Source organism: Felis catus, chromosome B3, assembly GCF_018350175.1.
Source record: "Felis catus isolate Fca126 chromosome B3, F.catus_Fca126_mat1.0, whole genome shotgun sequence".
Lineage (NCBI taxonomy): Eukaryota > Metazoa > Chordata > Mammalia > Carnivora > Felidae > Felis > Felis catus.
This window is the reverse complement of record NC_058373.1, coordinates 106788051-106802767: the sequence shown is the minus strand read 5'-3', so window position 1 is coordinate 106802767 and position 14717 is coordinate 106788051. Positions and strand designations below refer to the sequence as shown.

General features: G+C 38.4%; 1 long non-coding RNA gene across 2 annotated transcripts in view; it reads right to left on the bottom strand.

The window, feature by feature from the left end:
* The window catches only part of LOC111560888, a 58788-nt gene that overhangs the window by 27991 nt on the left and 16080 nt on the right, over nucleotides 1-14717 (bottom strand). For both annotated transcript variants that reach the window (XR_006599661.1, XR_002743128.2), the window contains exon 2: nucleotides 12706-12799. This is a non-coding gene — a long non-coding RNA (uncharacterized LOC111560888). The remainder of the gene's footprint in view (nucleotides 1-12705; nucleotides 12800-14717) is intronic.

The following is a 14717-nucleotide window of genomic DNA, read 5'->3' as shown; positions in this document are numbered from 1 at the left end:
GCCACCCAGGCGCCCCATTTTGAGTTTATTTTTGTGAATGGTGTGAGAAAGTGGTCTAGTTTCAACCTTCTGCATGTTGCTGTCCAGTTCTCCCAGCACCATTTGTTAAAGAGGCTGTCTTTTTTCCATTGGATGTTCTTTCCTGCTTTGTCAAAGATGAGTTGGCCATACGTTTGTGGGTCTAGTTCTGGAGTTTCTATTCTATTCCATTGGTCTATGTGTCTGTTTTTGTGCCAGGTACTCTAATGTTTATAGCAAAGCTTTCAGCAGTAGCCAAATTATGGAAAGAGCCCAAATGTCCATCAACTGATGAGTGGATAAAGAAAATGTGGTTTATATATACAATGGAATACTACTTGGTAATGAGAAAGAATGATATCATGCCATTTGCAGCAACGTGGAAAGTATTATGGAAGGTATTATGCTGAGTGAAATAAGTCAGTCAGAGAAAGACAGATATCATGTTTTCACTCATATGTGGATCTTGAGAAACCTAACAGAAGACCATGGGGGAAGAGAAGGGGAAAAAAATAGTTACAGAGAGGGAGGGAGGCAAACCATAAGAGACTCTTAAATGCAGAGAACAATTTGAGGGTTGATGGGGTGGTGTGGGAGAGGGGAAAATGGGTGATGGACATTGAGGAGGGCATTTGTTGGGATGAGCACTGGGTGTTATACGTAAGCAATGACATGGGAATCTATCCCAAAAACCAAGAGCACAATTTACTCACTGTATGTTAGCCAATTTGACTATAAAATATATTTAAAATCAATCAATCAATAATAAAAGAATTAAAGAAATTAAAAAAAACCAAAATGGCATCTCACCGTTCTGCCATTGGCAAAGTTTGGAAGGCACACTGCAGTGTAGCAGGGTGAGAGGAGAAGCTCACTCTCTTCTCTCTCTACATCACTGATTTTTTACAATAAGCATCCATTGCTTTTAGAATCAGCATACCCATTAAACTATTCCACTCATACCTCCCATAAAACACAAAGCAATGAAAAATATTTGTGTGAGCTAGTAAGAATTTACATAAAAGGAATGCTATTGAAGCCCCCACCTTTTTCCCCTGGTATTGGATTTCAAGGTCAGCATCATTGTGGCAGTGACAAATGGGGGAAGGTTTGGTAGAGGCCATGATGTTGCAAGAACTTTGTTGGAGAAATTCACAGCCGTGAGGATTTGAGGAAAGTCTACAATGCTGTCTCCTTTTATGGTGTTGTATGTGTATGCTTGCGTGCCGTTGGACATAGCTTCCCATGCAGCATTTCCAACGAACCTCAGAGCTTCTGAGTGAATGTCAAGGGTGTGGACTCCTTTCACAGTCCCTTCCTGACTCCCCAATCCCCAGAGGAAGTCCTCCTTTTAGAATGCTCAGCTGCACCCAGCTACAGTCCTGGGAAAACTTTGAGGAAAGGAGTCTCTCCCCACCTCCTGCCTCTCCATGGGACCCTCTTCCACCTTCCAATCTCCTTCTGTCACTTCTGTCACTTGAGGCTACTGGCCAACTGCCTCTTTTTTAACTGTGGTCTCCCACCACCCAATCACTACTCTTACAGCCTTCCTTCTCTCCAGGCTCCAGAAGAACATTGCCTTCTATTTCCATCTCCCCTTTGGACTGTGACAACTTCTATTATGTCAGGACTAGTTTTAGGAGGAATTGGAATCACACCACAGTATAGATAATAAATACCCTGACAAGTATTGTATCACCAGGGGCTATTCACACCTTAGAGAGTTAACCTGGAGCAATGAATCTGTAATAGTGGAATTTTAGACAGAGTTACAAACTAATAAGGAAGATAATTTTAGTGATGGTTAATCTAGTTAGCATCAATAGAAGTACTAATAGTTTGCTGCCTCCTGTTTTCTCCTTTGTTGAGGTTCAGAACTCTTAGTTCTATTTTATAATGTAAAGAAAATTTCCTTCATCACTCTAAAAGAAAATATATTTTAATATAGAATATGCATACGAGGCTGCTTTGAACCATGTTTTTAGTCACTGTGGTATCTCAGGCTTATTACCTCATAGTATTTCCAGTTTAAAGCAAAAAAAAAAAAAAAATCAAGATAATATTCACCCTAGCTATACTGTTTGACAGAGAGTGAGCTCTGGAGCCAAACTGTCTGGATTTAGTGGGCATGTTATATGCAACAGCTAGTTTAGCCACATACTAGCTATGTGACCTTGGGCAAGTTTACTTAACCTCTTCATGCTTCTACTTCCTCTTCTGTAAAACACAGACACTGCACATACCCACCTTATAGGGTCACTGCTAACATTAAATGAGTTGATGTGTGTAAAAATACTTGGAACAGTGTCTGGCACAAAGCACTCAATAGATGTTCTCTATTATAATTTAGCAGTTGGAGAAGTGGAAGGACAGGTCATAATCTACATATACGTTTAGTTGGATGCTCACATCAGCAAAAAAATGTGTCAAATATATTGTTGAAAATAGTCAGGAAATATTAAAAGAACAGTAATAAAATGAGAGCTTGCATTTCCAGGCATTACAATATACAAGTGCAATCAATCAATGCAATCAAGAAAACAAAGTGAGACTATTCCAACAGTAAACACAACAATGAACAGAATAGAAACCTTTGAAAGCAGTATCAAAACACATAAAAGTTTGGTACTTGACAAAAATGACATTTAAAATTTGAATTTGAAGAAAAGATACCCCCCCCAATAAATAGTGGTGAGACAAATGGTGAACAATTAAGAAAAGGTGTCATATCTGTATCTATCTATCTATATGTATTTTTTAAGAGGGAGAGAGAGCACAAGCAGGGGAGAGGGGCAGAGAGAGAGAGAGAATCCAAAAGAGTTTCCACACTCTGCACAGAGCCCGACATGGGGCTTGATCGCACAACCCTGGGATTATGACCTGAGCCAAAATCAAGAGTCAGACGCTCAATTGACTAAGCCACCCAGGTGCCCCATATTTTTTATAATTTACACCAAAATTCAGGCGGATTAAAAAATTAAATATAAAAACAAAGTGAAAATATAAAAAGATGACAAATAAATATAGATGATAAACTATTAACCGGCCATCAAGGTGAGAAGGGACTTTATAAGCTTGAAATTAAAAGGAAGAAGCTACTAAGAAACATCTTGATTTGAATATAAAAAATGTGAAAGCTCACTTACAGTAAGGAAATACAGTGCCTACTGAAACAGAAAAATGAATAAAGGACATGGGAAGTCAATTCCCAAAAGTAGAATTGTAATGGCTAATATATAAAAAAAAATTAATTGAATAACATTTAAAGGAAACAAAGTTTCAAAATGAGATACTATATTTCTCTTAAAAATTTTATAAAAAATTATCGACTTAAAAATATTGTTTTTAATGCTTATTTATTTTTGAGATAGAGAGAGAGAGAGAGAGACAGAGCATGAGTGGGGGAGGGGCAGAGAGAAAGACACACACAGAAACCGAAGCAGGCTCCAGCCTCTGAGCTGTCAGCACAGAGCCTGACGCGGGGCTCAAACCCACGAACTGTGAGATCATGACCTGGGATGAAGTCAGACACTTAATGGACTGAGTCACCCAGGTGCCCCCCAAATTATCAACTTTTAATAAATTATAATTCTTATTATCTGTGAAGATTTGGGAATAAATATTTTACTGTTTATAGGAGTGTATTTTGCTACAACTTTTTTCTGGAGCATTTTATTTTTATTTTATTTTACTTATTTTATTTTTTAAAGTTTATTTATTTATTTATTTTGAGAGAGAGAAAGACAGAGAGAGAGAGCATCAGTGGGAAGGGGCAGAGAGAGGGAGAGAGAGAATCCAAAGCAGGAATCACACTGTCAGTGCAGAGCCCAACACACGGCTCGATCTCATGAAATGTGAGATTTCAACCTGAGCCGAAATCAAGAGTTAGATTCTTAACCAACTGACCCACCAAGACCCCACTTTGGAGCATTTTAGTGATAAGTGTTAAAGGTCTTAAAAATGTTCATACTCATTGAGCAGTAATTCTACTTCCTAAAACTTATCTGAGGGAAATAATCAGGGATGTGACCAAAGGGTTATCCTCAAAGATATTCATTGAACATTTCTCATCAGAGAGAAAAATAGAATAAAACCAGAGATTGGGTAAATAGACTGTAGTTTTTCTATATGAAGGAATTATATGCAGTCATTAAAAATAATTTTATAGGAAACTATATAATGATACAGAAAACTTCTCACAGTATATTAAGTGAAAATACTAGCTTATAAAACAAAGTGACACCAATGTTTTTAATATGACTTCTTAAAAGGCTGGAAGGATTACTTTAAAGTCTTAATAGTTTATTTGCAGGTGATAAAATTGAGGATTCTTTTATTTTTCTTCACACTTTTTCTTTATTTTCTGTATATTTCTATACCAAGAGTGTGCATATTATATATAATCATGAAATGTTAATTGAGGTAATTGTATGCCCATGTGCAATTGTAAGAAATAACACAAGAAGATCCCAGATACCCTTTATACAGTTTCCCCCAAAGGTAACATTTTGTAAAAAATAATATCACAACCAGAATATTGACATTGGTGCAATCCACTGATCTTGTACAGATTTCTTATTTCATTGTACTTGTGTGTATGAGTGTGTGTGTTGGGAGGGGGTTCTACACAATTTTATCACATCTGTAGGTCATGTGTCCACCATTATAGTCAAGATATAGAACAGCTCCTTTATAGTAAGAAGCATCCCTCCTGTTCTCTTTTATGCCCACACCTACCTCCCTCTCCTCCCACCCTCCCTCTTGATCCGTAATCCTGAAAACCACTGATCTGTTCTCTACTTCTAAAATTTCATATTAAATAGGGCAAATAAATGTTTCAACTTGTCAAATAATTTAAAATATGGAAAGTTAAATAAATGGAATGTTAAGTGTTCAAAATGTTAAAGTATATTAAATATTGAAATATTAGATGTTAACATTTAAATGTTAAGTAAATAGAATAATACGGTACGTAACCTTTTAGGACTGGCTTTTTTTCACTGAGCATAATTCCCTGGAGAGTAATCCAAATTGTTGCATGTACTAATAGTGTCTCATTCTTGTTCTCTTTTATTTTCCTGCTGAGTAGTATTTATGGTATGGCTGTGTCACCATTTAACTATTTGTCCGTCGAAGGAACTTTGGGGCTATTATGAAAAACATTTGAAATGAACATTTGTCAACATTTGTGTACAGGTTTTCATTTGGACATAAGTTTTCATTTCTCTGGGATAAATATCCAAGGGTGCAATTGCTGCATCATCTGTTTTTTGTGTGTTTAGTTTTCTGAGAAACTACCAAACTGTTTTCCAGAATGGCTGTACCATTTCACATTCTCATCATCAATGTAAGAGTGATCTCATTTCTCCACATTCCTTGCCAGCATTTAGTTTTGTCACTAATTTTCACTTTCACTATTCCAATAGGTATGTAGTCACATCTCATTGTGGTTTTAATTTGAATTTTCCTGGGAGCTCCTGATGTTGAACACCTTTTCATGTACTTAGTTATCATCTTCAGTGAAATATCTGTTCAAGACTTTGGCCATCTTCTTGGATTATTTAGGGTGCTTTTTTTAGTGTTGAGTTTTCATTTTTTTTATATATTCTAGATACCACTCCTTTGTTGGATATGTGGTTTGCAAATATTGTCTCTCCGTCTGTAGCTTGTTTATCTTATTCACACTGTCTTTCACAGAGCAAACATTTCCTTTCCCTTCCCTTCCCTTCCCTTCCCTTCCCTTCCCTTCCCTTCCCTTCCCTTCCCTTCCCTTCCCTTCCCTTCCCTTCCCTTCCCTTCCCTTCCCTTCCCTTCCCTTCCCTTCCCTTCCCTTCCCTTCCCTTCCCTTCCCTTCCCTTCCCTTCCCTCTCTCTCTCTCTCTCTCTCTCTCTCTCTCTCTCTCTCTCTCTCTTTCTCTCTCTGCTGCCCCTCCCTTCCTTCCTTTTTTCCTATGATTGTCCAATTGATTTAAAAGCCTATCTAAAGAGCATTTGAGAAATTAGGTATTTTTGACAATGCTAAGATTGTTGAGTTATATACAAAAGCAGTCAGTGTCCAAAGAGCCACATATAATTTTGGGGGTTACCTGTTCCACAAGACAGAAATTATTTGCATCTCTATTACACAAGAATCTAGAAGTTCATCTCTACTCCTACAGAGTTGCACATCACCCAGACAATAGTTAAGTCAAGCTCAGCATTACAATGCAAGAGCATCGAGTAATCTCTTTTGCTTCTTCTCAAGTTTAGTAGCGTGCCAGGAACACAAAATTAAACTAGAGCCTGTGAAAACTAGAACCATTTAAAACTCAGGTTTGAGTTTTAAATGATAGATTTCAAATGCACAAGTAATCGATACAAACTTCTGGTTCTTGGTAGCATGTTTGGTTTGGGGCAGACCATCCATGCAATCAATTGATTGGTCAAATTGTTAGGTATTTTGCTTTCCAAGTCAGTTGGAAGAAGGCTTAATAGACTTAACTTACATCTTCTTGAGCAGCAGTTCATAACCAAGGCAGTGATTCAGGTGGCCTCACTGGTCATGGCAAAATGTAGGGACAACTCTTTACTCCTCATTACTCTCCCATTCTAGGTTCCATTTAAAAGTGTTGGAATCCTGCCTCCAGGCTAAGAGTCCCTGAAACGCTTTCCCCTTCATCTCAAAGAGCTTCTATGAGTCACAAGCCCTCTGGGGACTGGCCAGTTAATAAACATGCCCGTTTTCATGACTCTTCATGACAGTGATGGACACCCTAATTATAGATCCAGAAGCTGCAACCTCAGCGTCTCTGTGGCAGAAGGTCCTGGCCTGAACTAAAAGGGGACTCCTCCCAGTGCACCAGACTCTAGGACCTGCAGAGAACTCTCATTTCCACACAACATACACAAAGGAAGGAATGTAAAACACAAATGTACCACTATCTAATGCAAAATTATGAAGTGATCATCTGCAAACACCATCCAATCAAGAAAGAACACTTCCAGGCCTGAAGCCACAGTGTGCCTCTTTCTAAGCACAACTACTTCTCCCCTTCCCTTCCCAGAGGCAGCTACTATCTTGACATCTGAGTTAATCATCTCCTTACCTTACTTTATAGTTTTACCAATTTTCTATGCATCCCTAAATAGCACAGTTTAATTTTGTCTGCTTTTAAACTTATGAATGGAGTCATACCATGAATCTTGCCTCTTTTATTCATTGTTATGCTTATGAGCTTTGTTTGTCTGATTGAGTCTAAAAGTAGTTTGTATACAGTCACTATCTAAAAGTAGATACTATTATGTACTATTATATAGTATCATGTGATTACACCATATATTTACCCATTTTTAAGAATCTATTCTGCTATTAATGAACACTTAAATTGTTTTCAGTTTTTGGTGAATAGAAATAGTGCTACCATAAATATTCTTGTATGTATCTACTGGTGCATGTGTGCCAATCATCTCGCCATGGTAAACACCTAGGAGAGGAATTTCTGGGTCATGGTTGAGCACATCATTTCTCCATGTGAACAGGTGTGTTTTTAAAGTTCGGGTGGAAAGACCTACGTGGCTGGTGATTTCTTAGAGTGTGCCTTTTACCTTTGGTCCTGTGGATCCACACACACCAAAAGTAGCTAAAGCCCACGTTGAGTCTAATTCTGCCGGAAGACAATAGGTATCAAAGTCATCTTCACCGAGAAGGTGGCTGTATTGCCATAATATCACTGAAACATTGCCAAAGCAAGGATATTATTTTGACCACAAGACGATTTTGTAAGGCATAAAAATATTTGTTGCATTGAATGACATCAGCAGAAAACAAGAACAAAATATTTATTGACAATTCTGTCACTCAATAAATCACATTGTTTTTCTGTGTTTCCTTCCAAACCTGGCTCAATTTACTAATTCAACTGTAGTCACTACATAGATATACTTGTTTTTTGCTCTATTCCCTAATAAAGATATCATGAGCATTTTTTTTCCTACTGTGCTACATAAGTTCCTAAAAATTATTTTACTTTATTTACTGTGTCATTTTCTGCTAATAGTGGCAGGTCTAGGGGAGATAGCTGGGGAAGATTTTAGTGCCTCCCAATCCCATTAAATATTCCCCACAAGCAACCCCAAATAAATATTCAGTCTAAGGGAAAAGAGCAAGCTCTCTGTCTAAATGCAGCTTCAAGCCCCCTGGCCTCCCTCCAACAAAATTATATATCCTAAACCCTTACATGTGGAAATTCTGGCATTCTACTGAGTGCCAAGGGCATGCCATAACTGACTTAAATGTTCCCCATGGGGAACAATTTCCTTTCAAGGTGGCGATCTTCAAATTGTTTCTAATGCCTTGAAATTTTAAATTGTGTCCATTCATACAGCCATTTTCCTTCCTTTAGATTATTTTCTTAGCATAAAATTTTAGAAGAAGGTTAATGAGTCAGAGATGAAGATTTTTTTCTGGATCTTGATATATATAATACCAAAGCACTTTACAAAAGTGATGTTTCAGTTCATATTTGCACCAAGGATGTATGAATGTATATAGTATATTAATCAGCATTCTTAGCTGTAAACTAAGGAATTTATTGGTTCAGAGGGTAAGTCTGGAGGCTCCACAGTCATGAAGGAGTGGAGTTTACCCACACCACACTGTAGGGCTGTTCCAGAGAAGATTGTGTTGTTATCAGGAGACACCACGCCAGTTTACCTGCTGAGTCTGGGCAGCGGCTAGATACCAGAGCCCTCAAATCTGGACACCTCTGCTATCATCTCTCAGGAAATGAATTCTGCACATCATGTACTTCCTCCTATTTCCCTCTTCTTATCAAGCTCTTAATTGGATATATTTGTAGGTTACATGTCTATATCCTTGCTGAAAAGGAACTTGGGAAAATGAGTTCTGTATTATAAGAGACGGGACTTATAATTTGACAACTTTCCCAAATATAAGTTTGTTTTAAAAAAATACAGGTGGCCACAAACATGAGACATGTCTGCCTCCTTTTCCATAGCAGTGAGCATTCAATAGATAATTGAACTGCTTTTGCTAATTACATATAAAATGGTATTTTTTGCAGCAGGGGAGGGGTGTACCTTGATGGCTCAGTTGGTTGAGCATATGACTCTTGTTTTTGGCTAAGGTCATGATCTCATGGTTCGTGGGTTCCAGCCCCACTTCAGGCTCCATGCTGACAGTGAGGAGCCTGGCTGGGATTCTCTCCTCCCTCTCTCTCTCTGCCCCTTCCACTCTATTTCTCAAAATAAAGAAATAAACTTAAAAAATAGTTCTTTTTTCATTTATCTGATTATTATTAAAATTTCCTTTCAAGTTTCTATGTACCAATTTTATATCCACTCACAGAAACTATAAGTCCATCTTCTTCATCTATTAGAAATATTAGAAATATTTCTATCAGAAATATCTGTGAATATATTTATTAATATTTATTTATATTTACCCTAACTGTGTAGGAACTTTGATATATCATAGAGATTAAACTTAGTTGTCAACAGTTTGGTCTTTCAACATCTAAATGTCAAAATCATTTCTATGCCGGGTGAAGGTCAGGTAGGCCCAGTTTGTCTGGTCTTTATGCCCTTTCATTGCCATGATATCATTTATTCTAAGAAGCAGTGGGCTGGTCTCTTGACATATGCCCAGAGAATTCCCAGTAACCCAAAAAAGGGAAGACGAAAAAGAATAAAACAAATATTTATTTTGTGCCTTTGCATGTGTCATGACTCCAGTTATTTGTAAAGTATGAGAATATTATGCCTATAAGTGGCTGAGATAGATACTCAGATAGATACTGAAATAGAATGAACAAAAGAGACAGACATGACCTTGACATTTTTCTCCATCTTCATCATGCTTGATGAAACAGGCAAGGGAAATATTTATTATGTCTAATCTTTCATCCAGAGGATCGTTAGTTTACAAACACTGACCTCAAACTGAACCCAAGCCTTAACTCTACACTCCAGAAATGCCCATTTTACATATGGGGGAGAAACAGCTAAGGTATTTTATTAAGGCTATAAATACCTTACCAAAAGAGTCATAAGTTGGATATTTCTCATTTTTTGTCCCTTATTGTTACTCTCATACTCCCTCTATACAGAACTGTACAACTGCCAAGTCACATTTTCAAGAGCCATGACATTAGGCAGCATTCTTTGGTGCACTAGACCACGCCCTTTTCTCCTCCACCAACAAAAGTACAAAAAGTGTAGGTTACCTCATAGGCCACTGGGCAAATGCCTAAATCCTTCTGGATCAATCTGCCCATGCTTTCTGATGCATACGGATTTGCCCTTGCTAATGCTGCCTGTGATTATAAATATCTGTGGAAGCACTTTGATGGATGAATGGCACTTTCCACTACTTGGTGAATTGTGTGCTCTCATGGATAATAAAAATAAATACAACCAACATGATTGCATTTCAGAGAAGGGGTGTAGAGCAAGGAACAACCAATCAAAAGTATGTAAAGCACCAAATTATGCCCCTGAGGAGTCATCTTGCATATCCTTGGTTCTGTTTCCATGGTAGTAAGGATTGCTTGGGATATTCAAAGGCAATTTAAATGCATTTAGGCCACAGCTTACAAGGGGATAATCTTAGGAAAATCAGAAGTGAGTAAACATTAACAGCTAGGAAGAGAAGCAGTATTAAGAACAATGTTCCATCTTGCTTGCTTTTTTATTTAGTGAAAAATAAAAAATTTTTGACATCTGGAAATTATCTCTGCTTCTAACTTGGGTTTAGGATGACTCATTTCAAGAAAGTGCCACAATTTCCATATGCTAGCACAGAGACATTTGAGGCTGCTTGTTTTTTTAAATTTAACTTTTAGGTTCAAAGGTATGAATTTGCATTATTCTCCCTGGGCCAGCCTCAGGAGGGTGCAGCCCAGGTACAGAAGGATTCCCCCCATCTGAAAATACAACTCCACCTTGACATGTCAGCACTGCAGATTCATTTCTTTACACTCTGTTGACTTTTCAGCCTTTCAGAGTCTCCAAGGGGAATTCAAAGGCCCCTTGGAAAAGGAAGCTTAGACGGGCAACCTTAAACATCACCAACTGTGATCTGCTAACACCCTGGTAAGAACTTGAAAAGGGGGCTCAAGTTGAACATAGAAAAAGTAAGAAGAGACAGAAAGAAGGAAGTTCAGGTAGGAAAGACAAGACACCTATTTCTTAATTTTCCCCTAGGGCATGGTTTGTTTTCATTAATGGGACAGAAGCCTCGTGTTTCTCTATTTATTTTATACTTTTGGTTAATAAATATTTGCATAGCACTTGCTAGATCTTAGACACCATTCTATGCACTTTATTATTTTTTAATGTTTACTTGTTTGTTTGTTTATTTATTTTGAGGGAGAGAGAGAGTGCATGCACACGCACAGGACAGGGGCAGAGAGGAAATCCCAAGCAGTCTCCACACTGAGTGTGGATCCATTCCACAACTGTGGGAGATCATGACCTGAGCTGAAATCAAGGTCATCCAGGACCTACAGAGCCATCCAGGCATGCCTATGCACTTTATAAATAATAATTCATTTATTCCTCATGAGCACCTTAACAAGTAGGCACTTTTGATTATTTCCATTGGATAGGTGAGGAAACAGGCACAAAGCTGAGGTAAGGGTCCCAAGGGTCTCCCAAGAGCCAGTAAGTGGAGAGTTGAGATTCTGGGTCCTGGTCCACATAGGGCTCCAGAGTCCCCACTCTTTTTTTTTTTTTAATTTACATCCAAATTAGTTAGCATATCCTGTAACAATGATTTCAGGAGTAGATTCCTTAATTCCCCTTACCCATTTAGCCCATCCCCCTCCCACAACCCCTCTGGTAACCCTCAGTTTGTTCTCCATATTTATGAGTCTCTTCTGTTTTGCCCCCCTCCCTGTTTTTATATTATTTTTGCTTCCCTTCCCTTATGTTCATCTGTTTTGTTTCTTAAAGTCCTCATATAAGTGAAGTCATATATATGATTTTTGTCTTTTTCTAATTTCACTTAGCAGAATACCCTCCAGTTCCACCCATGTAGTTGCAAGTGGCAAGATTTCATTCTTTTTGATTGCCAAGTAATACTCCATTGTATATATATACCACATCTTCTTTATCCATTCATCCATCGATGGACATTTGTCCAGAGTCCCCACTCTTAACCACTCCACAATACATATACATACCATAAAGGTTTTCAACTGTCTTTGAAAGCTTTGTTATTAGGGGATGTGAGTCAGGAGAGAGGTCAGTTTAATGTAACAGCTAGCCCCCAGAATTCAGTGTTCAAGTGGAGAATGTATAATGCTTACTGAGGACTCAGGACAGAAGAGTCTTGAAATTTGATTCCTCAGCCTGCTTTGTGTAACATTTAGAAAGCTACAGCAACTCCTGCCTCTATATTCATCTTTGAATGGAGATTTTGATGTTGATCAGATAAGAATTCTAATTTTCATATAAAAGAGAGGTTGAACTCCCCCATGGGGCAATTGGGCATTAGCTTGATAGCCTGTGAAGGTAACCACTTTTTGTTCATTTGAAAGCAGAGAATAATGGGATGGGAGAAAAAAGTAGGGGATTCAGATTATTTTGTGGAATCTGAAACTTCTCTTAGCATCATGGGAATTTTCTTGGTCTGTGCTGTGAAGGTAGTATGACCCTCCCCTCTCTAAGAGGGATGTGAGTTACTCACTATTTCCAATGGTACAATTGCTTCATTATGTCCACACCCACAGTTTTCTGTTTACAGTCAAAGAAAAGGCCCATTGTTGATTCCAAATCACCACCTGAAAACAAGCATATCATAATTCACCTAAAAATCTTAGACTGTTCTGGGGAACAGTATATTTTACGACACTGGAAAGGAATTTTTGATCACCCTTTACTTAAGAAAATGGTATTAAATCTTTCTAGGTATTAAAAAGACTGAGATATTTAAATGTCTTAAATCTTTGAAGGATTTCCAAATAATCCTTCATAACCCTCAAGACTTGTGTTTTACTTTTTAAAATGTTATGTGTCTTTGTATATTAAGAGTTTATCCATAGAAAGCTGGGTTTCTGGCCTTTGAGAGCTACAGAAGACTGAAGTGGTTGTAAGCCATTGTTCAGAGACCATTGCATTCCAACGTCTCAATGGAGAGTGATTTTGGTCCTCCAAGGGACATTTTCTTTGGCTGTAAACAGAAAACTGGTGCTGGGATGTTTTTATAGGCATTTTGTGGGTTGAGGGTAGCATGCTACTAAATATCCTACAATGTGCCAGAGAGTAACCTACAACAAAGAATTATCTAGATGAGAGTGTTCATAGTGCTGAGATTGAGAAACCCTGCAATGGAGATTTTTCAAACCTTATTTGTAGGGCTTTTTATATAGATCCTTCATTTTATATTACTTGCCTTATAAGCCCCTGTATATGTAGCTAGTCAATCCATCTTGGAACTTACCAGCTTGCGATGGTGGCCAGGACCATCAGGGACTCAATATTCACAGAATATCAGAGTTGTTCTATTTCAGGGCTTAAGCTTCCAAACCCACGAAAAACAATTTTGTGAGCTTGCCCAAGAGCCTAACTTTCGTTTATAGTTTAGAAAAAAAATATTTGCAAAGTTGTAGTCTTGGAATGAATTTTTTTTTAATTTTTAATGTTTATTTATTTTTGAGAGACAGAGAGAGACAGAGAGAGAGAGACAGAGAGAGAGAGACAAAGTGTGAGTGGGGGAGGGGCAGAGAGAGAGGAAAACACAGAATCCGAAACAGGCTCCAGGCTCTGAGCTGTCAGCACAGAGCCCAACGTGGGGCTCAAACCCATGAACCATGAGATTATGATCAGAGCCAAAGTTGGACCCTTAACCAACTGAGCCACCCAGGCGCCCCTAGTCTTGGAATGAACTTTTGTACCTGTTTGAAAACTGGGTAGTGCTTGATTGCATTTCTCAGCTCACATTTGCGTTGTTTGCATTGTTCAACTTCATGCTCTTTAGCTCCTGGGAATACTACAGAATAAGTTACTGATACTAGGATGTTCTGTTGGCAGAGTACAAAGTATCATGGAGCGGTGGTACGATAATGGACTTTGGATCCAAGTGTCATCACTTATGTGGTCATCCTGGCTCTAATCCTCAGTATATTCATCTGAAGATAACCAACTTTTACAGATTTGTTTGAACGACATGAAGTGGTTTATCCAAATCATGTATTCCAGTGTCTGGCACATAGTAGATATTCAGTTAATACTAACTCTCTTCTCCCCACCTATTTTTCTTTTTAAAAATTTTTTATTTATTTATTTTGAGAGTGAGCAGAGGAGGGGCAGAGAGCGAGGGGGAGAGAGAGAGAGAGAGAGACAGAGAGAGAGACAGAGAGAGAGAGAGAATCCCAAGCAGGTTCCACACTGTCAGCATGAAGTCCGACATGGGGCTCGATCTCATGAACTGTGAGATCATGACCTGAGCCAAAATCAAGAGTTGGACGCTTAACTGACCGAGCCACTCAGGAGCCCCAACCCTCATTTATTTTTCTTAGGGAGAGCTCTTCCCTTCCTTTCCTAGCTCATCAAAATTAAATGACCAGCCATTTCAAATGGAGCTTTGTGTCCCCTCTGGGTAGACACAGCCCTCAGGGGGTGACTACAGGGCTTGATAAGCAGACAGTATCCTTACGCAACACAGACTCAAACCAGCATGCCCCACTTGGCTAATGGAGT